The sequence below is a fragment of the Cyanistes caeruleus genome, chromosome Z (genome assembly GCF_971803275.1).
Source record: "Cyanistes caeruleus chromosome Z, bCyaCae1.hap1.1, whole genome shotgun sequence".
In the NCBI taxonomy this organism is placed as follows: domain Eukaryota; kingdom Metazoa; phylum Chordata; class Aves; order Passeriformes; family Paridae; genus Cyanistes; species Cyanistes caeruleus.
In genome coordinates, this window is record NC_141732.1 from 69,624,741 (window position 1) to 69,648,945 (window position 24,205).

At 36.4% G+C, this 24,205-nt stretch overlaps 1 protein-coding gene across 13 annotated transcripts in view; it reads right to left on the reverse strand.

Annotated features, from left to right (window-relative positions):
* NIPBL (NIPBL cohesin loading factor) overlaps positions 1-24,205 on the reverse strand; it is a 154,820-nt gene that overhangs the window by 93,896 nt on the left and 36,719 nt on the right. Inside the window, exon 1 of one of the 13 annotated variants that reach the window (XM_086867656.1) lies at positions 5,980-6,104. The exons of the other annotated variants lie outside the window; for them this stretch is intronic. The gene's annotated coding sequence lies outside the window, so the exon portion shown is untranslated. Of the gene's footprint in view, positions 1-5,979; positions 6,105-24,205 lie in introns of those variants that run through there. 13 annotated transcript variants of the gene reach the window in all.

The window sequence follows — 24,205 nt, forward strand, 5'->3', positions numbered from 1 at the left end:
TTACTTGTATGCTACGGAAATTTTTTCAAGAGTGGGTAGAAGAGTGTTGATTTTAAGTAATAGGTGGCATTAGCCAGCTAAAAAGCAAGCTTCCTTCTGGTCTCAGAAGCAACCCCTTCACCAAAAAAGATGCAAGATAAGGCAACTTTAAAAAAGTTTGGTCAGGTTATACAATATGGACTGAAAAACTGGTAACAAAACCTCTGTTAGTTCATGCTGAAGAGTGACAGCACTTAATGCATAACCAGTTTAAGTGGTTAGCTATTATATTCACTTCCCAGTTTTGCAGAAGGAGGCATTTTCATAAAGAGACTAGCAAAACTAAAAGGAGTAATTTACAGATTCAAAACTAAAGGAGCAAACATATGGACAAATACAAAATCTAAGTACATTATAAAAGCAGTAGCTATTTCAAAATTGATTTGACAATATCTCTTCAATATATAACTCTGTCTGGTCAAACTACCAGAAATTACTCCTCCTGGGGAAAAAATGAAGTTTTATCACTACTGAACAAACTCATTTATTTCCTGTAAAACATCACATTTTATATTCGACTATAGAAAAAGGAATTAGTTCACTTGGATTGCATTAATTATAAAGATCCTAAATTTAAGGAAGTCTACACTGCTAAAAAAACCCTCAAAAACTGCAGTTCCAAACCATCAAAAATTTACAAAAATCACACATTACAATCCCCTAGTGTATAGTGAAATTGACATGATTTTTCTTATGTCATTAAAGGAATTTGATATGTGGTTACCTGTTGCAGACAGGCATGTGTGTTGACACAGTGTGGGAAATAGTAGAGAGTCCTTACATAAGCATTTCTCTTATCTACTGAATGCTGAAATCATTATTTACTTACTATACAAGCCTACATTTTTGAGAATTGTGTATAAAATACATCTAAACCACGAGATCCTTATAATTTCCTTAATAACATTTCTTAGTAACATTCCTTCTTATGCCACACCAACATGGCAGCATATGGCAATATATAGCAATATATAGAACTCCACTGCTTATAAATACATATTAGACTATGCAGAGTCCCAGACAAGGAAAACAAATGTTCTAAGTCTTTTTGTGCTCAGAAGTTTTCATCAGCCAGTGGAATTAATTTTCAAAGTTTCCCTATCTGCATATTCTTTGAAAAAAATACTGAGGTTAAACAGAACTGACAGTGAGTTGACTTCCTCTGCTGCACCTGCCACAGTCTCATTCTGACCTAAATTACGTTTTTTAAAATTAAAAATATACACTGCAGATACAGAAATCTAGTCAGAAAGGAAAATACTACAAACTACAGATAGATACTCTATGTGGATTGCTGTGTTTGGGGTTTATTTTTTAATCCAAGAAAAAACTTCCCTCAGAGCAGCTTAAAGTACTACTCAATACCCAAGGGTTTTTTACCCCGAATGAATACAAATATATACAAAATTTCCATGGTCGCCTAGTTCCACAAATAAGCAATTCTTAAAAATAAATTTAAAAAATAAAACACTTCAGAAGAGTCCCATAATGAGTCTGCAGCCAAACCCACAGAAGATAATACTTTTAAAATCTAAGTTTTCACTGAAAGCCTAGAAATTAAAGAACAACTTTCACACATAAATTTGATTTACTATAAAAATTCTATGTCTGATGACTTCTCCTAACTGAAACTGCCTCAAAGGAAAGGCTACTTCATTATCCAGTATTATCGGAAATTTTTATGTAGCACAGACACAATGAAATAAAAGAAGCCTATTCACTTTCACTTCCTTATCAAGTGAGAAAGTTGTTAACACAGAAGTTGTCAGTCCTAATTCAAGTTAATTCCTAATTCAACTATTACTGCCACAATAAAGAAAATTATACAGATATTTTACAGGAAAAATTCCTCCAAAACCAGACACTTAATATTAGAAACCTTTTCCACAGATACATGATAAAAAATCTGAACCTGGCAAGGTTCAGAACTCAGAGTGCAGCAAGTGCAGTGAGCAAGGGAAAAGTAAACTTTCTTTGTAAGAGAAGAGTAAAAGGGGTTGGTTTGTTTAACTAACAAAACAAAGGTCAAGTGGGGATATGGTTGCTCTCTTTAAGGCAGTCAAAGAAGGTTACTAAGAAAGAAAGCCACAGAGCAATGCTAACACAACAATAAATGAGCACATAAATACAACCAAGAAGAATACTAGAACAGACTTTTTCATCATCAGAGGTGCCAACTTCTTGAACAACCTTACCTTAGTAGAGACAAGCAACACCACTACCCCAAAGACGGATTGTACAGATTGTTACAGAAGTGACAGGATGTGGTTGTCTGCATCAGCTTAGGGGCTAAGCATGGCAATTCAAGAAGTCTGACACTATGAAGGTTTTGTAAGCATGATGAAATGAATAAACAGATGAGAGTAAACAAGAGAGAAAGAGAGACTGATGAGATTAAGTGATGGGATTAGTTTACAAAACAAACACAGTATGAAGAAACCACATAGTAAAATCTGGGTCTAAATACTACATCTGTTGTGTTCATGGCAAGATTGTATCTGTTATAAAACTGGGAAACAAGGTGGGATTCAACTCCGGAAGCAGAGACTGAGATCCAGTGAAACTACAACTCAAATTTGATGCCACTGAGAACATCAATAAACTCAATCATCTGAAGACTTTAAAATCTACAGCAGTTAGGGAAATAAAGATTCATAGCTCAAGATGGTATAGATTGTTCCATACAAAACATCGGTACAGCATATAACAATAGCTTGACTGCCAGACAAGTTTTGTTGGAGTTTTCTCCCCTACCTCCATTCCCCAAATGAAAGAGGGGTTAAAAGTACTAATTTAGCAGCTCGCAACTAATCAAGAAGAATAATCATTTTCAGTATCTCAAAATTTTCCATTGCCAGGCTTGTTCAGTAACTGTTAACAATAGTGTAATATTTAACATAGCCCCTTAATTGAAAAAATGAAACTGTTATTGTTATTGTTAGTTAACTATATTATTATATAGTTAATTATATAGTTATACTATATACTATAGTATATAGAATTAAGGAAATCAAAGATCTGCACTGGAAGGTTTTTAATCAATGCATTAGACTATAGTGTAGCAGTTCAGACAGAGGACAAGAAATACAGTCTATATAAATGTATGAGGTCTTGTATATTCAGTGTAGAGGAACCTATGCTCTTTTTTCTTTATAAGAAACAACAGATAACATACAAGACATTTTAGGGAGGAAGGAACTCCCTAAAGAGTGTACAAAGAAAGCAACACAAGGAAAATAGTGAAATGGCAGCATATCTAAGGAACAACGTGTGAAAATTTATCATCTTAATATACACTAATAATGAAAAGCCAAGCCAACATAGCAAGGAAAGTATTATTAAACAAGTTTAGGTAATGGTTAATAAGTTTAATTTAAATTCAAATTTTTAAAATTTATTTAATTTAAATAACAAATTTAAAGCAGGTTTTTTTTAAGTTATCCTTTCCAACCCCATCTTTTTTTTTTTTTTAATTATCTATATTGTCCTTTATTGCAAAGGTAAGATTAAGGGAGGAAGAGAGGATGAGAGGATGAAAGTTGGCAACAAGTAAAATACAGACATTAACATCAAGCAAAGAGAAGCTACAAGCATAAAAGGAAAAGAATAACAACAACCCAAGCAAACAAAACAAAAAAATTACCCTTCAGATAAGAAACAGAAACAAACTGCAGTTGTATGTTTTCATATATTGAAGCATTTAACTATCAATTGAATGATAAGAAGACTCTGATCACTGGTTATCATATTAAGGTACAAGCTCTTCATTTAGGAAACATTCCTCTTGGTTGACAAACTGTTTATCTCTAACAAAAATACCAGGTTTTCCCCAGCTTTGCCATGTGCATGCATGAGAAGAGTAAAACACAAAACAAAAGGAAAAATCTGTTTATGCAGTAATACAAAAAGGCTCACCAGCAAAGCACAGATAAGTAACCAGTCTCAGAATTGGGCTGTTCTTCAGATTTAAAACAACGTATTATATATAAGTAATCTGATATTTTCCAAGAAGTAAAAAAAGGAATTAAAATTAAACTTTAAAGACAAGCTATGATAATAGATATCTGTGTTTTTCTTTTAAAAATACTATTTTACTATTTTACTTCTATTAAGCGGAGTACTTTAAATAGTCTTGTTTTATTTCACTTAGATTATGAAATCTTTATTTAGCATGGAAGTATTTTAAAAAGCAGTTTCAGTTTCCTGTATGTTGAGTAATATCACCTAGATATAACCACAGCACCATGATCTTGATTTCTTCAATTTCCGAAGCAAATTAAAACAGTATAACTATGTATTACCTAATTCATAATTTAGATGAAGACTGAACATTTTCTTTTATTTTAAATCAGCAAATTTGAAATCACAAATTTATGAATCTTTGTCTCATAGTCAGTTTTAAACTCTGACATTTTGAAATAAATTACTTTTCTTGTTTGTATTTTGCTTATTTTTCTACGTATATATATCAACTATATATATATATATATATATATATATATATATATATATATATATATAACCTATCCTTTAAAAAATTGCTTAAAGAATGAGAATCACAAATAGAACCAATTAATATCCTTTAGTTCTCATTCAGGTAAGATACTGTGACTGAGGTACATCATACAGATTTATCCACAAGAGGGCAGATTTCTGGTTTCTATTCCAGAGCTACAGTTTCATTCAACAACAGTGAGTTTCCAGAACTAAATGCTTTCAAAAATACTTTCAAAAATATACTAAAGAAACAAATATGGCTGACAAAACATTATACTTAAGTATCTGGGGAGGGGCAAGCATATACATTTACAATGTACAGCATTTAAAGCTAATTCAGTCTCAGAAAAAGTCAGTATTGGAAATGAAGAGTGAACATTAATTAATCAGCTGCCCAATGCAGCTGTCTAAGGTTAAAATAGTAATGCAAGTAAACATGAAGCTACTGTATATTTATTTAAGTTGACTGCCAAAGAGGTTGTTGCAGCATGTGAGTAAAGAGGGTGTACAAGCATGGGAGTGTGTGTGTGTGTGTCTGTGTGTGTGTGTATTTGTGAAATCTGTATGTTTCATTCATAAAGTGATCAGGCAGCAGAAACACTGATGCTGACAAAACAACTGAAAAATGAAAGGGTTTGAGATAAGGATTACCTAGTACAGCTTCTAATCCAGAATTAGCATAATGTGTTTTCCCATAGTAGGTGCCCAGTTCATCACAATCATTGTAAGAAAAAAACAGAAAAGTGGAGAGTACTATACTGTACAATTGTAAGCTTTATTTCATTTTACCAGTATAAAGAAATCTTTAGGGGAAAAAAACTAAAGCAACCAGTTTCTTAATCTTTAACTACTACTACTACATTCCTTTAGTCTCTGCTCTAATTTGATAAGCAATGACACTGATGTCTCTCCTGCCCAGGTGATATCAGTAGCAGTGACACCACAGTACACGAAAAGTCCCAGTACAATCAGTGGAAGCACACAATAAATGAGATTGGACTGTGGATTCAGCAGACACCCCCTAATGTAAGAGCACAAATATTTCTACCAGGATGAGCATCAGTCGTGCTCTGAACCTGTAATAACTCTTCCTGGAGGAACAGAGAAAGGGAGTTGACACAATTGGACCACACCCAGAATCAGACAAAGCCATTTGTAGAGAACGGATGCCTATAGGCAATATGCAGCTTCCCTGATGTGTGGGACAGTGGGACTGAGTGCACCCATGGTAAGTTTGCCAATGACTGAGCTATGATGCAGTGCCATGCTGGAGGTAAGAGATGTCATCCAGAAGGACCTGGACAGGCTTGAGAAGTGGGACTATGCAAACCTCATGAAGTGAAGCTTATTGTGAAGATCAGTCATGATATTAACCATCACAGAGAAACAAACAAAAAGGGAAAACACCAACCTACTCCAGCAGTTCATACATTTATTTCTCACCTGCAGTCATATTCCACACATGATTTTTACTCCAGCCAAGAAAGCAAAGCTCTTTTCAGTGAGCATAGCCCTTGTCCTTGCTCAGGTACAGATGCAGTAGCTGATATTAGATACAGTTCATTTTACTGGAAGAAAATAGTTAAGGGATGTATAGAACAGCAAAAGCAAATCAAAGAGTTCATTTAAGTCAGCTCTATCAAATGGAGAATATCCATCGTCATTAATAAAATAGTTGTGACAGGTATTGGGAAGGAAGTAGCAGCTTGGTTTTTTTTAGCTTTCTGGAATGTCTTTTGTTAGCTATTAGTACTGCTGCCCTTTCCTAAACACAGTTGTATACTGACTTCTACTTGTATTTTAAAGACTTTTTGATCTTTTATTAGGCTGGAACTTAAACAGACTAAAAGCCTAATAATTAAATACTGAACCAAAACCTACTTAATACAGCAGTCTCTTCCAATTTTTAATCTTGTGTTTCTGCCCTTGAACTCTCCCGGATACTTCATAACCTTTACAAAACAAAACTGGTATGAAATTAACGTCTTGAAGCAGCAGCTGATTTTACCAAGTCTTCATGACACACAGTTTTTGCCTCTTTTTTGACTTCGAAAATTAATTAAAATCCCTTCAAACTCCTTCCATACACTAAGAAAACAAATGCATCAGTTTCTTTATCATTTCTTTAGCAATCCACAGTAGAACCAATACAAAATTCTATATAAACAGATTTACAGAGCTGCATTTCAAAAACACATCACTGCCTCTTCATATTGGAATTAATACTGACCAGTGATACGTTATTTTGTTTATCCTAATATTCATCTTGTTGCCCATTTTTCAACTTTAATTTCTCTCACATGCAAGAGAGATGCTATATAGCACTTGAGGGAGTTAAGATGCTTCTCTTCTGAATTGCTGTATTACTTTCCCTCATTGTCTCAACGCAATGAAGCAATTCCTCCACGTGAAGACTCAACTAGCCCTCTGTAATATATCCAGTTTCCCTCTCTCATATCAAATCCACTCCCACACGTCTCAGCTGCTGGTTGAAGAGAGACAGCACATGCTGCAGCCTCTTTCTCAATGGGAACACAGGAATCTCCTCTATTGAACAACCAATTTTCACAAACTAAACTGTCTTGAGACTTCCAGCCCTTGTAAATGATAACTCAAACTTGCTGATGCTTTCCCAAAATTATTAGGCTGAAGGACTTACATATAAAGAGGTGACTAATGATCAATAGGTAGAAAATTAGTAAATTAATCAGTGTTTATAGTGACTGTGCAGAAGCATGAAGGTCTTTGGTTATACTGTCCTGCTGTACACATTTGCAAAATTACAGCACTGTAATTATTTTTGTAATTATATAGCTACTATTTCACTACTGAAAATGTGTTCTGTTTGTTTTATTTTATGCAAGGTATTATATATTGTTTATGCAGCATATGGGCAGATACACTCTCTAAAGGAAAGTATGCTAACATTTAAGAGACAAAAATTCCCTAAATAATCAATGGAATTTAACATTTTAATTAAGATTACTAATCTTGCAAAAACATATTGCTTCAAAAGGTTGAACACAAGAGCAAAGGTAACTTGCAAAAAAAAACCCAACTGAAGTGTTACAAAGAAGTCACAATTAAGCCTGTAAAACAGTGTCACTAGTCAGCCAAGACAGTCCTTTTTCCCAGTTCCACACACAGTCTGGTCAGCTAAACTACTGAAGCACAATGAGCTCAAAGACATAGCACAGAAAAAAAATTGAGAATAGAGCCAGGGGGGAAAAAAAAAATCAAACATGTTAAAAAAGTTATTAATAAACCCTGAAGCATAGTGCATGCAACATCTAGATGTACTGTGTTGGAATAACTGTTAATGAACTAAGCAGTTACCATGAGCAGTGTGGGCTAGACAGTAACAATCTGGAATCTCTCAATGGCTAGGAAAAACATTATTTTAGGTTTAGGTGTTTGGTCCTCCTAGCTCTGGGGATGGGTTCACAGTGCTACCTGTGAAAGTGCCCTATGTAATTCTGAACTTGTGTTGCTGCTGCTGGTTCTCCTGCAGCTGCAGCAAAAACACAACAGAAGTTTCTTTTCCTCACGAACTGTACAAAAAGGAGGGATATATTTCCAAATAAAAAAAAATCTCCAAAGTGGTGTCTCTTTCACCTAAACAACTATCTTCCACATCTTACTCTTGATAGCCTGCAGAGTTACAAATCTGAACCAAAACTCCACAGGAATTGCACCTAGTAGTTAGCAAAGCTGCTCACTGCCTAAGGCAAACTCACAGGTTCCATCAAGGTTAAGCTTTGCAACTTGCAAAGTTTTCAAACTTACCACTGTCAGAATATTAACAAACATTCAGTCAAGAACAATTAGATGAAATTATGTTGGTCGTGCACAAAAAAAGCTTGGGGATTTTTAATGTGTTGCCTGTCCATGTTAAATATTCTCAGTTTACCTTCACTGGGTACTGCACCAATACAAAGAAACACAGAATAGCTGTCAACAGTGAAAACATACTTGTGTAAGTAATAATTTAGAGCAAAACAAATGGTAATTATTTATGCAGACAGGAATATTATGACCCAGTTAGTATAAAACAAGTACAGCGAAGCACACTACATTATATAAGTAGTGAAAATATCCTTTTCATGGAAATTCCCTAAAACATGCGTCTGATTTTTTTTTTCTTTAACAAACTTAAGTAACTAAAACCAGCTAGGAAATTTTCTTCATACTTGAGTAGAGCTCCAATACAACTTAATTTTACAGTAAAATAAAACCAACTGAATTTAAGCTGCTAATTCTGAAAGATAATATAAACTCAAATGCTTAATGTAGCTCAACTAAAGCACTTTAAATTAATTCCTCCAGTTAATTTACATTAAAAATCTTACATACTGTCACATAGACAAGTATTGAGCAACTTCTTCATTTCTAATTATTTGAACAAAGTCATATATTTTGAAACTATTCAGCTGAACACAAATAATTCACCTATGAACTAGCTTCACATTTGTTTTTCCAAGAAACAAGAACAATTTTAAGTTACATATTGTAAATTTCCTGTTAGAACTTCAGGCACAAACTTACCAGTCACAATAAGTGTATCGAGCATAGAAAACAGAAGATTAGCTATGACGTTTCAATATTGAACTGTTGTCAACCTAGTAGATTTTACTTTCACCTTAAAAAGCAGAGCAGATCATAAACTGTGACACAAAGAGCTAAAAATTGAGGAATGGTACAAAAAATTTCATTTCACTTGCAGACTTCTTTGAACATGGCCCATTTGTCATGGCTATCTCCTCATTTCACAATTCCACAAAGTACAAGGCTGGAAGAGACAAGCCAAAGAGCATTCTGAACAGTCCATGAAATTAATGTGATTACCAACCAAACAAGTTATCTTTTGCTGACCTTTTTTGCACATTCAAAATGGATGTTTTTTAAATGCAATGTCTTTTACTCTAGTGTGGTTTTATTCTGTTCCTTTAGGTCTATGTTTCATCAGGTGTTTTACAAAATTACAAGGATGAGGCTGAGTCACAGAGTTAGAAAGCTGCAGCTCAGCTCCTCAGACAGGTGGATATACGCACTTAGAGACCAGTGAGGTAGATGGAAAATTGAGTTGAGATAAATCTAAGCAGTAACTCTAGCTGGGATTCCCATCCTGTTATGGAATTTGGCTTCTGCTGATGTGGAGGATAGCACAGAGAAAAATAACTAAAAAGGAAGACAGATACACTTCCCAAAACATTTATTAACACTTGAAAAGAAGCATCTAGCTGACTGAAGGCACAATACACAAGCTTACTGTTCCCTGACCTGTCTTTCTCCTGCTCCAAATGCATATAATTTACCTCTGTCCACGATTAATCCCATTACTACATAAAAAACGGTTTGCCCACGCAGATATTTCTCTAAAGTTCTCCTTTTCAGTATGCAACAGATACGCATATGCATATGTGCATATATGCAACACAAAGAACAGCAGAAAACGAGTCACTTTAAAATTGACAGGACTGTAAGCTGCCGTCACCTCTGCAGCTGAACAATGCCTTTCAGTACCAAGGATGTAAACAGTTTATGACAATAAATACCAAAGACATTGAACACACATTTCTTTTCCCTTCTTTGTTCCCCCACACTCTTATCCTTTGAAGGAGAAAGAAGGAATAGGGAACTACTACTGTATTTATGCATCCAGGTGTTACATGGGGTCATTAGGTGGAGACAGGAATGACACGAATTCTCAGAGATCCATGCAACATCAGCAACAAGTTTAATCTGGCTGCGCCTTTCTATAGGGTGTTTGAATCTCCCAGGCTCAGATAGCTGATTGGTTGGGATCTCTATCTCTCTCTGCCCAGACCTCTGGCCAGTGGTGTGCTTGCATTTAAGCTTTTAAGGGCTGGCTGACAGTCCCCTGTAACTTATCCTTGGACTTGTTCTGGAACTAACTAGGCCAGCCAAACTGGATTTGTGTTACGGCCTGATTTACCTTGCCCAGTTCAGACGAGCTGTACTGTGACAATACAGTGACAACCAGGAATATTTATTTCAACACATTTTTCCCCAAAAACACACAGAATACTGAAGGAAGTGACCTCCAGAGGATATCTTACCTTGAGTTCCCACTCAAGCAAGAACATCATGATGTCCAGAATACTGGAGGGGGGTCGGTGGGACATAAATTCCCAGCATGGTTTTTAAAAAAAAATTAATCCATGGACTCAAATTGACTATGCACTTTACTTTCTTTGGCTGTAATCTTTATTAAAGCTGACACAGAAGTACCTGATTTGCTCTATAACAAAAGAAATTCAAAGACAATTCAACCATTGAGACAAATTATTTTAACAGACTTAGGAAAAAAAATATGTCCCAAAATCTAAGGTTCCCTATTCACAAAGTGTAAACAATACATAGAGCAAAACTGTAGTACCAAAATTAGTATTTTTAATGACTGCAGAATACTCTATTTTTTAACTACTCTAGTAGTCATTGTCTCCATTTTCACTTTAAGAGCAAGCAGTGAGTTTTAGATTACAAAGGCCTCAAGGAAAGTAACATTTCTAATCTTGACAGTGACCGCAACAAAGCAAAAACTTCTCCTGAAGTTCACTTTAGCCTCTATCTTTGGATCAAGTAAGTTAAAATTAACCACATAAACATACAGCAAGAGTATATACTGTTAGTAAAGATCACCATAAGCTAAAAGGGCATCAATAATTGAGAAATTGTAACAAGTTATGTAAAAAATTAAATCTAAACTAAAGTTTATTTTCCAAACCTATCCCACATAGTAGTTTTTACTTTTGGCTTTTAATTCTATTAATGCATTATTTTGATGGAATGTAGAAAATAAGTTACTTCCTTGAAGACAGCTGGCATGTACAGCAAATAGTCATGTTTAAAAAAAAATCCTTTTTACTATAAAAAACCAAACCAAACCAAACCACCAGAGGCTTTTTAAAAGCATCCTGCAGAAAGAAATTAGTATTGCAACATCTCCAGTTGGAAGGGGCTTTTAAACAAAATTAGAAATATCTATGACAGAGACATTTTTCCCTACACGATTAGTGGATGTAATGAAATCTTTTCTATTCTTCTCAATTCACAGATTCATGGAACTGTAGAAGAATCAGCTTTCACCTTTAAGTGCTTTTCAATATGAGCCTAGTCTTGCTTTGACAAATATGGAGAACTTTGGTTAAATAAGCCTTCCACAACCACATGAAGTTGAAAGATAAACACATCCAAGTATCTAACTTTTCTATTTGCCTCGTCAGAGTGTAGCTGTAGTTTAGATTTCTCCTTCTGCAGTAACCCTTCCCTGAAATCACCAAATACAATGTCTTTCAACTGCTGAATTAACCATTATTCACACTCAGCATACAGATTCACAAACAAAACGTTTGCTTCCCAAGCGTTGAAGGAACAAAATACTTTGGTAAATTGTTCAGTTCTTCCTAAGTAACTTTTATATCTCATCTGACACACCTGAAACTTCCTTTATAGGTTTCAAAGTAAGTCATAGCCTCTGCAACAGAAAATACATGGCTGACACAATGACTGTCTGATTTCCCTCAATTTAATGCAGTCTTCCAGCATAACTCTGCAAGCCAGTACCATCTCCTAAGGGAATTATTCTTAATTAGCACACAAAATTTGAGAGTATATTATCCAGAGTTTGAATGAGTGATGCTGAAAATCACATTCCAAGTTAATCTCAAAAAAAAAAAACAACCAAAAAAACAACCAAGAAAAAAAACTCAAGTCACCCAACCAACTAACCCACTCACACTTAAGGTATTGGTTCTTAGAAATTACTTTAGTAGACCTCAGATCTTCTTGGAAAAATGGAAGTCCTTCAGGACCACTCCTCAGCAGAAGTCTTACAACTAGATGTAAAAAGAAATGGAAATGGCCTTGCTTTCAAGCTGATTCCAAGTTCTAAGCTGAGAAAGCAATTTTGGTATCTAGCCTCCATAAAGCAGACAAAACCTCTAAAAAAAATGCTATTTCAATGTCCAGAATATTATGTGAGACAAGCGATCTTGGAAAGATGTAAGCAGTCAGTCACTTCCATAAAATTACCAGCAAGTTTGTCTAACTCTTTTGATGTAAATTTACTTAGAATGATCTCATTGCTTATTAACACATACTGGAAAAAAAGGGTTCCTAATATTAAAGGGAAGTTGAGTAACATACACCATTAAGGGTGAATATAATCTATGATATACACAAACAAATCTTACCTGGAAAAAAATCTGAGATAATAATTTTAGGAAATTGGAAAGATTCACACTACATGTCTCTAACGTGATAATTCTCTCTATAGTAATTTGGAGCACAGTTCTTTTTGGAAAGGATTATAGGACCCAGACTACATTTTTTTCCTAATCATGAATGACAATGCCTACTTAATCAGTAAGTACAAAAATTAGAGAGTATAGCTTGCCACTTATGAAGCAGAGTTTTTCTCAATTGTTAAGCTCCAATGAAGTTGTAGAGGGGGCCCATATAAACCTCATTAGGTTCAACAAGGCCAAGTGCAAGGTCCTCACATGTGTCGGGGCAATCTCACACACAGAGGAAGAACTTGTGGGTGCTGGTTGATGAAAAGCTGGACATGAGCTGTCAATGAGAGCTCTGAGGCCAGAAAGCCAAACATGTCCTAGGTTGCATCCAGAGCAGTGTGGGCTGCAGGGGAAGGAGGTGATTTTGCCCCTCTGCTTTGCTGTCAAGATCTATCTGGAGCACTGCATCCAGCTTGAGGTTCCCAATATATGAAGGACAAAGACCTGCCAGAGCAAGTCCAGAGGACACCAAGAGGCTCAGAGGACTAGAGCACCTCTGCTATGGAGACAGGCTTGATAGAGTTGGGCTGTCCAATCTGAAGAAGAGAAAGCTCTGGGAAAACTACAGTGCTTTCTAGTACTATCAAGGAGCCTACAGGAAAGCTGGAGAGGGACTCTGTTACAAGGACATGCTGTGACAGGACAAGGGGAAATAGTCTTAAATTGATGTCAGGAAGAAACTCCTTGACACCCTCCTATGAGGGTAGTAAGGAACTGGAACCGGTTGCACAGAGAAACTGTGGCTGTCTCTTTCCTTTAAGTGTTCAAGACCAGGTTGGAAGGGTTTCTGAGTAACCCGGTCTAGTGGAATGTGTCCCTGCCCAGTATAGGGGTTTGAACAAGGTGATTCCTAAGGTACCTTCCAACCCAAACTATTCTATGATAACAAAACCCAAGGTAAATTTCCAGAGTTCAACAGCAATGCTGGTTTTTTCAGCATTGTTCATGACATTTAGTAACTTTCTTTGAGTTATATTTTACAACTATATGTTTTCCTATTAGAATTAATGTATCTACTATTACAATAAGAGCAGGCATAAATCTAAATCAAATTTCTAATCATCATATTTATTCTGTAGAAGGAAATATCAATGCACACTGCATTTGTAAAACCTGTAAAATGGGGGTTTTTTGGGCTCAAAGCACTTATCCTCTATGGCAGAAAGCTGTCATCACTTCTACAAACATACCTCTCTGAAGCTGCCCCAGTAACTTAGTGAATACTTAATGGCTTTCCAAGGAAAACAAGAGGAATGAAAAGGATATTTTAATTAGTAAAATTAACACTCATGAAAAGTCATATATTTTCTAAGTCACCACATCATACAAAATTTCCTATATAAGGTATTGCAAAAGCCTTAAAAGCAAAAAGGTGATAAAGTACCTAGACATTAAATTGCTGCTTCTGAAATAAATGTGGGACAAAAAATTCCAGTTTAAATGTTTCTTTAGAACATTACTGTACAGGGAAAGCCTTTTACCTCTTCATCAAAAATTGTTCTACACTGGAAGGAAGAGAATGTTTAAAACTCTGAACATCTATGCTTGTAAATACATGATAATGATTTAGTTTATTTAATTTTGTAATACAGTCTGTTTAAATACAAGGTTGAAAAACTTTGTTTGCAGAAGCATGAATATGATTTTCATACATTTTTAACATGCATCATAGAAATGCTGAATTTATTGCTAATGTCCCGTAGTGTGCACCAAAGCCCCACGGCATCATGTCTTCTCCCAGCAAATCTAATCTATAGTCCAGCAGTGTTCCCCATAATTTTTTGCATCACATAGTCCTGCCAGACTGCTATCATCATGAACAATCCTTTCCCTACCCATCTTGGATATTTGGAAAATCATTACTATACAGTACAAAAATGAATTTGACACTTGAAGTTTATGATATCTCAACAGAGGTGAAGGACAGAGGGACATTCTTAAAGTTACTATTAAAATGTTCAGTTGTACAATGACAGTGTATTTTGGCTTGACAGTCAAGGAAGAATATCTTTCAGTCACATTTTTCTAAGAAATTAGGGTGACATGGGATTGGAGGAGGCTACCCAGGTCATCAAGTTTAGCTCCTGCAATGGCCAGAATGATATAATGGACATCTCCTTCAGAAGAAGCCATATAATGGTCCATGTACCATTTCAATTTATAGCATAATTTCATCTGATAGCATTACCATACAGATATTTTTTTAATTTTTCCTTCCCCACACACTCTTTTTTCTCTCTAGGGAAGAGGAGGTATCAGTCATAGGAATTCATCATGAAGACATCTCCTGCTAAACTTTTGACACCCTCTTTGTATATATTAAATTTCCTCTCATGATTACAACTTTTGTTTATTTTAGCCTTTTTCACTTTTGGTTTGTAAAATTAGATTTCCTAATGGAAAGCAGTACTTCAGATAGGGAGATCATATCAATGCATCATATAATTTATTAGGAACATTTGTGGAGTCAATTGTTATTAATTTGTATGTTTGTGGTGCTTTCTTGACCTAGTAAAGATGATTTTGCTGGTGGGTAACTTCTGTCAGTGAATATAACAGAACAAATAAAAAATTTGCTCTTAATTGAACATGTTGACCTAGGGAATTGTGCTTTTTTATAGCTGAAATTTTAAATGCAGACTGAAGCAATAAGCAGAGGAAAAGTGATCACTTTCTGAGTGCCCAGTACTAATGAATTATCTCTCATCCCTGGTTTGTTTGTACTAGTTAGAAATAGACAGTGAAGTTCTGCACTCTTCAGCAATAGAATAAAAGAGGGAAATTTTGTCAGATTTTAGCAGGGAAGGATAGGCTATTTCTCTTTCACTTTAATTTTAACCCCCAATCATTAGTTTATAGAAGTAATTTGGGGTAATTTTATTATTCTTTTGTATCAACCTCAATAAGTTCTAGTTGTCCTAGAAACCGCTTGAACTCAGGTATATGTAATTTATATCTGTTATAAGAAAACCAGCCTGTAGTCACACTCAGCGTACTTAAACAATTGCAGTTAAATTGCCATAACTTGGAATCTTCATGAGTTATTTGAAAGTTTGCTTTCTGAGTACAAACATGTAAATACAAGCTTGTAAATACATGTTTGTTAGTTTCTATGTCTAATGGGCATTTAAATAACTTTTTCCGATGCTGAAAGTAGGGGTTGGTACAACTACAAGGTCACAGCCCTTTTGGGAGGGCTATGCAGTTTTGGCCACTATGTACCTCTTGAGACTGTTCTTAATAGCTTTAATTTTCCAGTTTGTTCTTTGATCTTCAGTCCTTTTGAAACTGTCAGATGAAGGCCATCAAATCCTTGTCATTAACGACACGGCTTGGGGCGGCTCCTGTATTTTTGTTAAGACTCCTGTATTTGTCAACAAAATACGCTAGGAAGTGGGATACAGTCTTACCATTATTGTCAAGACTCTAATGTTGGTGTGAAATTTGGTCAATTGCAATATGACAGTCAATTCTTCTTTACCTGGAGATGTTTGTTGTTTCCTGATTTTCTGGGAGTTAGCAGTGGTGCTATTATGTAAAATTTAAGTCTATTTGCCTTGGTTTTAACTGGTAAGACTGTGCTGTAGGAATTGCTGGCACTGAGACCAGCTGGGAAGTCTGAAGCAGTGAAGATTATCCTTGGGTAAAGGAGGATCATGTTAGGGAACATTTAGGCAAACTGAATATGCACAAATAAGTCCGTGGGACCTGGTCAGATGCATCAGTGAGTGCTGAGTGAGCTAGCCAACATCAGTATGAGACGATTCTCAGAAATCCTTGAAATGTCATGGTGGTCAGGGGAAACAGAAGAAAATCCATTTGGGGGGAAGCTTGTTTGTCTTAAGCGTAATCAAACACTGGCATATGATGGATTGTGAGAACTCTGGTCATTGGAGTTACTCAAAACCTGACTGGACTACAGCAATCTGATGTAGTTGACACTGCTCTGAGCTGGGGCATTGGACTAGATGGCCTCCAGAGGTTCATTCCAACCTTAAACATTATAGGATTGTATTGGTTTTTTAAAAAATATGTAATTCTGTTAAGACAAAACTATGTTTGTGTTTTATAATCATCACATCTAGTAAGTGCCAGGTATCTACTAAAAGATTCCTTCATAGCATTACTTCCTGGCTTCAATAACTTAACTCTCAGCTCTATTTTACTATCAGAAAACAGGAAGTCTTCTTCTTGTCCTACTAAACTAAACAAATATAGCTAGAATAAATTAAATCACTGCAGTGGGTTTAGCACTGGCTAAAATCACCAGTGCACTTACTAGAATTATTTACTCATTTCCTGCTGTGAGATACGAACCAGGAGGGCAAAGCAGGCTCAAAACTTAAAAGGTATAACGAAAACTTTAACAGGACTAAAAGAATAATAAGAATCAGAAAAAATCCTTCAGAACATTTCTCTCCTCCCACAACCTCTCTTCTTTCCCACTGACAATGTAGAGACAAATACTCAGATTTTCAAGCCGTTACCACCTCTACAACTAGTCTTTCATCAGTTCTCTTGGAGAGATGAGTTTTTCTCCTCCATGGAGACTTCTCCACAAGAAACAGTTCTCTCATGGCTTTTCATTTCCACAATAGCAGCTGCCTGGAAAATCTGCATTTGTGAAGTTCCTCCCATCTCATGCAGCCTTCCCACAGCTACTTTCATGGGCTATGTCAACTTATGGGGTAATATTTTAAGGCTGAGTTGTTCAAAAGCGAAAGTTTTCTTCATCTATCTCTGAAATCATCTTCATCTCTGGAAACAGAGGTCTTCCTCTTCTCTCCCTGGGGGAAGGGTCTTCATCACTCATCTCTCTCTCTGTTCAAACTTATGGGATCACAGCTACTTCAACATCTGCTTTGCTTCATTATGAATGCTTCTGCTCACATCTGTACTTTGAACACTCCATTCCCCCCGTGCTTTTTCATGAATTAAAGGGGATATTCTAGTGTATCATAGTCCATCTCCATGGCCTTACCAAAAGCACTGTCAGTCCAAGACTAAGGCATCTCCTCATTCTCCTCCCATCTGAGACTTGACTCCTTCTTTACTGACCTTGGTGTCTTCACTTTGTCCTTTTCCCTCACTCAAGAGAGAATCAATGTTTCGGAAGCTTCATCTGTGCAGTGAAAATTAGTATGTCGCCCATGCCTGTGGGTAGTCACATAATCTCTGCCGGACTGCGGCTGAAGATGAAAGCTCTTCGGGGGCGTGCTGGGGGGAAGCTAGGATCTACCAGCAGTTTTTAGTCAAACTCAGCAGCGGCAGGATTTTCAGCTGAGCCGCGGGTTGGCCTGGCCGCGCTAGGGAGGGAGACCCGGCCCGTAGCCACTCCCAGGGCCCAGCGGGACCCCAATCGGCCCGGGCCGGCAGCAGGGCAGGGCCTAGTGTCGGCAAGATACTAGTAGCCGCAGCCCGGCCCATCCTTGGCCGAGGCCCCACCCAGCCTGTCTCCTGTCTCCCACCCAGCCGCTGATGGGGTCCGAACCGGCCCCATCAGGCTGCGCGGGCCGCTTCGGAGCGGGGCCAGCCCGATGGGCACCCAGTTACATCTTCGAGGCCGGATGCAAGAGAAATTTTCCCAGGCTAACCGGTCTTCAAAATGTGAATCTCACAGAGGCGGATCTAGTTTCTTAATGGTTTAATAGGTTGTCAATTCTCGGAGCTTGCCAGCTATTGGCTTTTGCCAGGAATATAAGAAGCTCTTAGCAGTTTCTCTCACAAAAATCCTTTCTGTGGGTGGCTGCTTCTCTCATCACCAATTGTGAATAAAGGCAAAACCAACACATTCACTATCATGTATTTACAAGTGCGGATGTTCAGAGTTTTAGACATTCTCTTCCTTCCAGTACAGAGCAATTTTTGATGAGAGGTAAAAGGCTTTACCCATACAGTAACATTCCAATGCAGCATTTTAACTGGAATATGCGGCACATTGTATCTGTGCACTGACTATTGAAGAATTCAAGCTCATAGTACCATCTTGGGTATTACACATTATTCAGAACTTAAAGGTAACTGCAGTAAGAAGAAATTTAAGTAACAGTCTCATTTCCTTAATAGTGACCCGAAAGTGCTATGACTCTTCCCACTAAGCAATTCACTCAACATTACCTGCATAGCAGTTGACATGCCTTAGCCCAAAAAAGGTGACGTACTTCATTTAAATTGCAAATGAAATCTTGTATCTTCTGAAGATTTCAGGGAGAAAAAAAAACAAACCCCTAAGTGAAAACTGTAAGTCTAAACTATTAGAGTAGGTAATATTTTAAACAGTCAAAATAACACCACAGCAGAAATAGAGTGTGAACTGCATCTGGAATAAAGAACGTCTCTACAACTAAATGACTGTTTCTTAGTAAAGTCATGAAAGATGCAGATGCCAAGAGATGATTTTACACCTTCTAAACATGGACCTAATGAAGAGCCTCAGAGTGCCTTGTATTCCCTACCATAGATGACAAGGTGTTTTCAGCACTGATTTCATAAATGGAAAAGGTACAAGACAATAGTGATGGAAGACATATTTGGCTTCAGAAGACAGTAATAGAACGAAAATAGCATGATTTCAGTGTTCTTCTCGCAAAATTGTTGAAATCCCTTGTCAGTTAAAACTGCATAAGAATCAATTCCAAGTGTAGATTACAAAAAGTCATGCATGGCCGAAAACTATCTCCAGCTGAACATTTTTCTGATTAAGTGTAGAGGGAAACCAAGGAACTTCTTTCCTTAAGTCCCGAACATGACAGGACAAACACATGTACAGGCTCATGTGACCCAATTAAAAGAGTCTCTAAATATGTACAGCATAATACCCTCCAGCAGCTTTCCTTCCTCATGCCTGAAGAGCACATTGCAGCTCTTCAAAACACCTGCACAAGACAGAGTGGAAATATCCTCATATACCTTTTACAGTGCTGATTCAGAAACCTTGCAAACAGCAAATGATTTCTTAAAATAAGATTGAATACAAGGACGCAAGCAAAAAACCTGCAATACATATACCTGCAATACATATACCTGCAATACATATACCTGCATCCAGGGAAAAAACTGCTCTCTAAAGAAGAGTCTAAGGTGTCTGAAGGCACATGGGAATGCCTCACGATTTCCTTGTTTATCAAAACAAAATATCACAATTACTGTCCATACTACAGGGACAACCAAGCTCAGAATGTTTCCTTTGGTCTACACAGGGAAGCAACAATGTTAACTTCATCAAGACAGCGAAGCCACATACAGAAAACCACACAATGATCAGAACAACTCTCTACAAAAGCTTACCATACAGATAAAAGGATAAATGTCTAAAGCTAGAAGGAAAGCTAAACTACTATTTTAGTTTATAATCCCACTATTTATTCCATCTAAAGCAGGGACTTTGATGCATCTGAGTATATATTTGGTTGGTGAACTATTTCAGTTTCTCAGATACTTTATGAAATCATATCAGTACTTCACAGGAAAAAAAAGAAAGAAGAGGTAACTGTAAAAAAAAAAAAATAAATTGGGGAAAAAATCCACTAGCATGTTTTCCCACAGTAAGCTGCAATTTGATGAAAACTGATCACCGATGGTTAAGAAAACAAAATTGCCCACTTTAACAGCACATTGGTTATATTGGAAAATAACAAAATCAAATATCAAAAGAAGAGCAGAAAAAGGCAAAGACTTCTGCAACTTGCATGAGATCTCAGGATTTAGTGTGCCGAAAATCAAACAAAAACAGAAAACACCGGGAAACAAATGCAAAAATCTAATACCAGAAACACTGGTAAGGATAAAGAACCACATCAAAGTGTTCAACTAATGATATTGACTCAGGTATAATAAAATGCCTTTAAAAAAGAAGCATTCCTTGGAATGTATTTAATTTTACAAATTACAAATTAAGTTATTAATCAAAAAATTACATTTTCCCATGATTTGTATCAGTGGTTATATATACAATTTATAATTGCAGGTAAGTGAAACCACCCCAGTAATTATGGCTGGACATACCAAGCATTTTAAAGTTTCAGGGTACTAATACTGAATCACCATTGTCATCCTCCTCTGAACACTGAAACAGAATTACTAAAAATCATGAACAATCAGCATCTCAGTGCAAGATTTCTTCTGAGATGACAAATGGTTTATCACAGCGTTTCTGTGTAACTAAAATCTTTTCAAACCTGTATGAAGCAGATGATAAATCTTTTCATTTTTTTCTCATCTAATTACTTTCAATTTCCCACCAAAACAGCAATTGATTCAGTATCTCACTTCATGAAGAATGTCTTTTAACAAGGAAATTGTCTCCTCTAATTTAACACTGATCAACTAATAGTAAAGCTTCCTTCTACATCTTTCACATATTAATTATCTAGAGATTAACAAAATATTAAATTTTTCCATCTTCTGGAGAGATGATCCCCAGGAAATATGTTTTATTAAAAGCCTATCCTATAAATCACAGCATTGGCTCTTCTCTGGTTATTGGTAAAGACATCAGATAAATTTCAAATTGGTCAATTCAGATAACCACTTTATGACAACATTATAAAAAATAAGAAAAGACTGTATCTATCAAATACAAATAGTCAAGACTAGAATCATGCATTATACCCTGACACTTATTTTACACCCTTCTGGTTGGCTTTAGTTGGAGTTCTACCTCAGAAAGCTAAACAAATAGTGACCCTTGCAAAATGAAAGCATTTGATAGTTACGTGGTTGTATTTGCCTTTGGCTTTGTCAGTTTGGTTTGGGTTTGGGGGTGGTTTTTGGGTGTAGGTTTTGTTTGTTTTGTTTTGTTTTGTTTTTTTTATCATCTAACCACTCAATAATTCAAGATTCAGTTTTAAATGCTGGCTGCAGGGTTTCTGGATGCAAGAAATTACACTGTCAGCTACTGGACTGCTGCTTTACATTACTTGTACAGTTACTGACATACATTTTCATGCTCTTTTAGCTCTGGACACATTGAATATTTTACAAATCTTTAACATTGTCTAGGAATACTCTGCACAATTTATAAGAAACTGTAGAGCTGTAACCAGCTGGTCAGATGGTTACTGACCTGTAAGCAGCAGACTGCTTATTTTACATTTTGCTTCATTAGACTACTGAGGACTAAACAAGTAACAGCGGCACTTTTAGATTCCGTAATACCAATTTTCTCCTTTGCCCCTTTAAGTTCTTGCAGTCATTGCAGCAATTTCTAAGAGGTCTGTCTTTCATCTCAGTCTGTGTGGACTTCTGATTCTATGCAGAATGTTCCTCAAGGAATTCCTTTTTTAAGGTTTGTTGAGGAGACCTCATTGGAGTCTACAAAATCCTCACAAGGCGAAGTGGAGAGGCAGGCACTGATCTCTCTCTCTCTCTCTCGTGATAAGTGGGACCATGGAAATGGCCTGAAGTTCCATCAGGGGAGGTTTAGGTTGGATATCAGAGAAGGTATTTTTCACCCAGAGGATGGTTGGGTACTGGAACAGGCTCCCCAGGGCAGTGATCACAGCACCAGCCTGACAGAGCTCAACAAGTGTTTGGACAATGCTCTCAGGCATGCGGTGTGAGGCATGCCCTCTTCGGCATGGCTGTGCAGGGCCAGGAGCTGGACTCAATGACCCTTAAGACTCCCTTTCAACTCAGTATATTCTATGATTCTATAATTTCAAATTCTTGCATGACAAAGAAACCACATTTGAACCATGGATCACACTAATAATAATGACAATGATGAGGATCTGTCAATGATTCTTGAAGCTTTTGGACATGAGGAAAGTCACTGCTGGAGAACCTACAGTTTGAAGTCATGTACTCCTCCTGAAAGTCAGCTGTGGTACTTTTACAATGCACCAGTCAACACATCTCACAATCCTCACCCTACAAATCCCCAAAAATTCATCAGTCTATATGCTGGGAAGTACTTTCAACAGTATGAGAACCTGAAGCACTTAATTTTTGCAACGAACAGTACACAGAATAGGAAAGAAAGGTAGGCAAGTCAAGGCAGTTTACCTTATAAACTACCCTTTGCTGTCAATTAAAACTAATAGTTTTTAAAAAATATTTTAAAAAACTAACAGTAACCAATAGTTGTTTCCACAGTTCTAGAGGAGAATAGAATTTTTGTCATTCTAACAACTGTTGAAAAATTTAATGCAAAAAAGTCAAACAAACAAAATTGTACCAATTTATGTAACACTGCATAAAAAACAGTACCCAGAAAAAAGAAAATTGTGTAGATACTTTGGGTCAGAAAGGTTTCTCCATTATATAAACTCAATTTAAATATAAACTAAAAAGGATTTTTTAAGTTTTAGAAAGAAAACGTGAGAATTTTAAAACTGTATTTCAGTTCTGCCAAACTGCCTGAAATTCTTCTGGGTTTTTTGGAGTGTGCCTCCTGATAACAAAAGTAGTCTAATATTGCAAGGTTTTCCCTCTCACGCTGGTGTTTCAGAATTGCCAGAAGAGTTTACACCAACCAGTGTTTAAATCCATAATCTGAGAACTGAGGCACACTCCAGAGAGTCCAAATATTTTGCCAGGGATGGAAAGAATTAAGGCATTATCATCAGAAGCTCTAGATATGACCCATAAATGCTTCATCTGTTTCTCTCCCTTTTCTGTACACAGAGATAAAGCAAAACAAACTTCTTCCTGTGCAACAGAACCAAGGAGAACTTGTTTCATGGAGCTTTGCATTCATAACAATTTGAACTTCAGTCTTTAGCCCTTATCTATCAATTTATAGATGACCCTTATTTATCAGGATACAGACATACTATATAAGACACACAAAATCCTATTCCTAATTCAGAGCTACATGGATGCTGACCAATGCTAAAAAGTGAAGTTATGAGTGATTTTATTCTGGGATTACAGGGCTAGGAAGAGCTAATTAAAATTTACACCACATTTGGCCAAAACAGACTTCATCAAGCCTACCATGGCAAACTGTGCTTTTCTTTTAGATGCAGCTGACCGGCAGAAAAGTTTCAAAATTTGGTACAACCATGTTTCTTTCTGCAAGAAATTAAGCTAAGGAATTGCACAGCACTCACAGTCTTAAGAAACTTGTCTTAATAAATAGGGAAATACTACAGAAAGTGACATATGACAGCAAGTTGAACAGACTAGCAACTTAACTCAGAGGACGCTTATCAAATCCCTGATTCAACAGAACAGGGATCATGAAATGCTGTTTCAATTTAGTAAGTCATGAAATGAAGGTGGCACAACCAGCAGCAACTTAGAATATTAAAGTAATATAATCAAATTCTCACCAACATATATTTATTTGCACCTTTGCTTACTGATACAATTGAATCTGATTGTTCAAATCTAAATTTTACAAATGT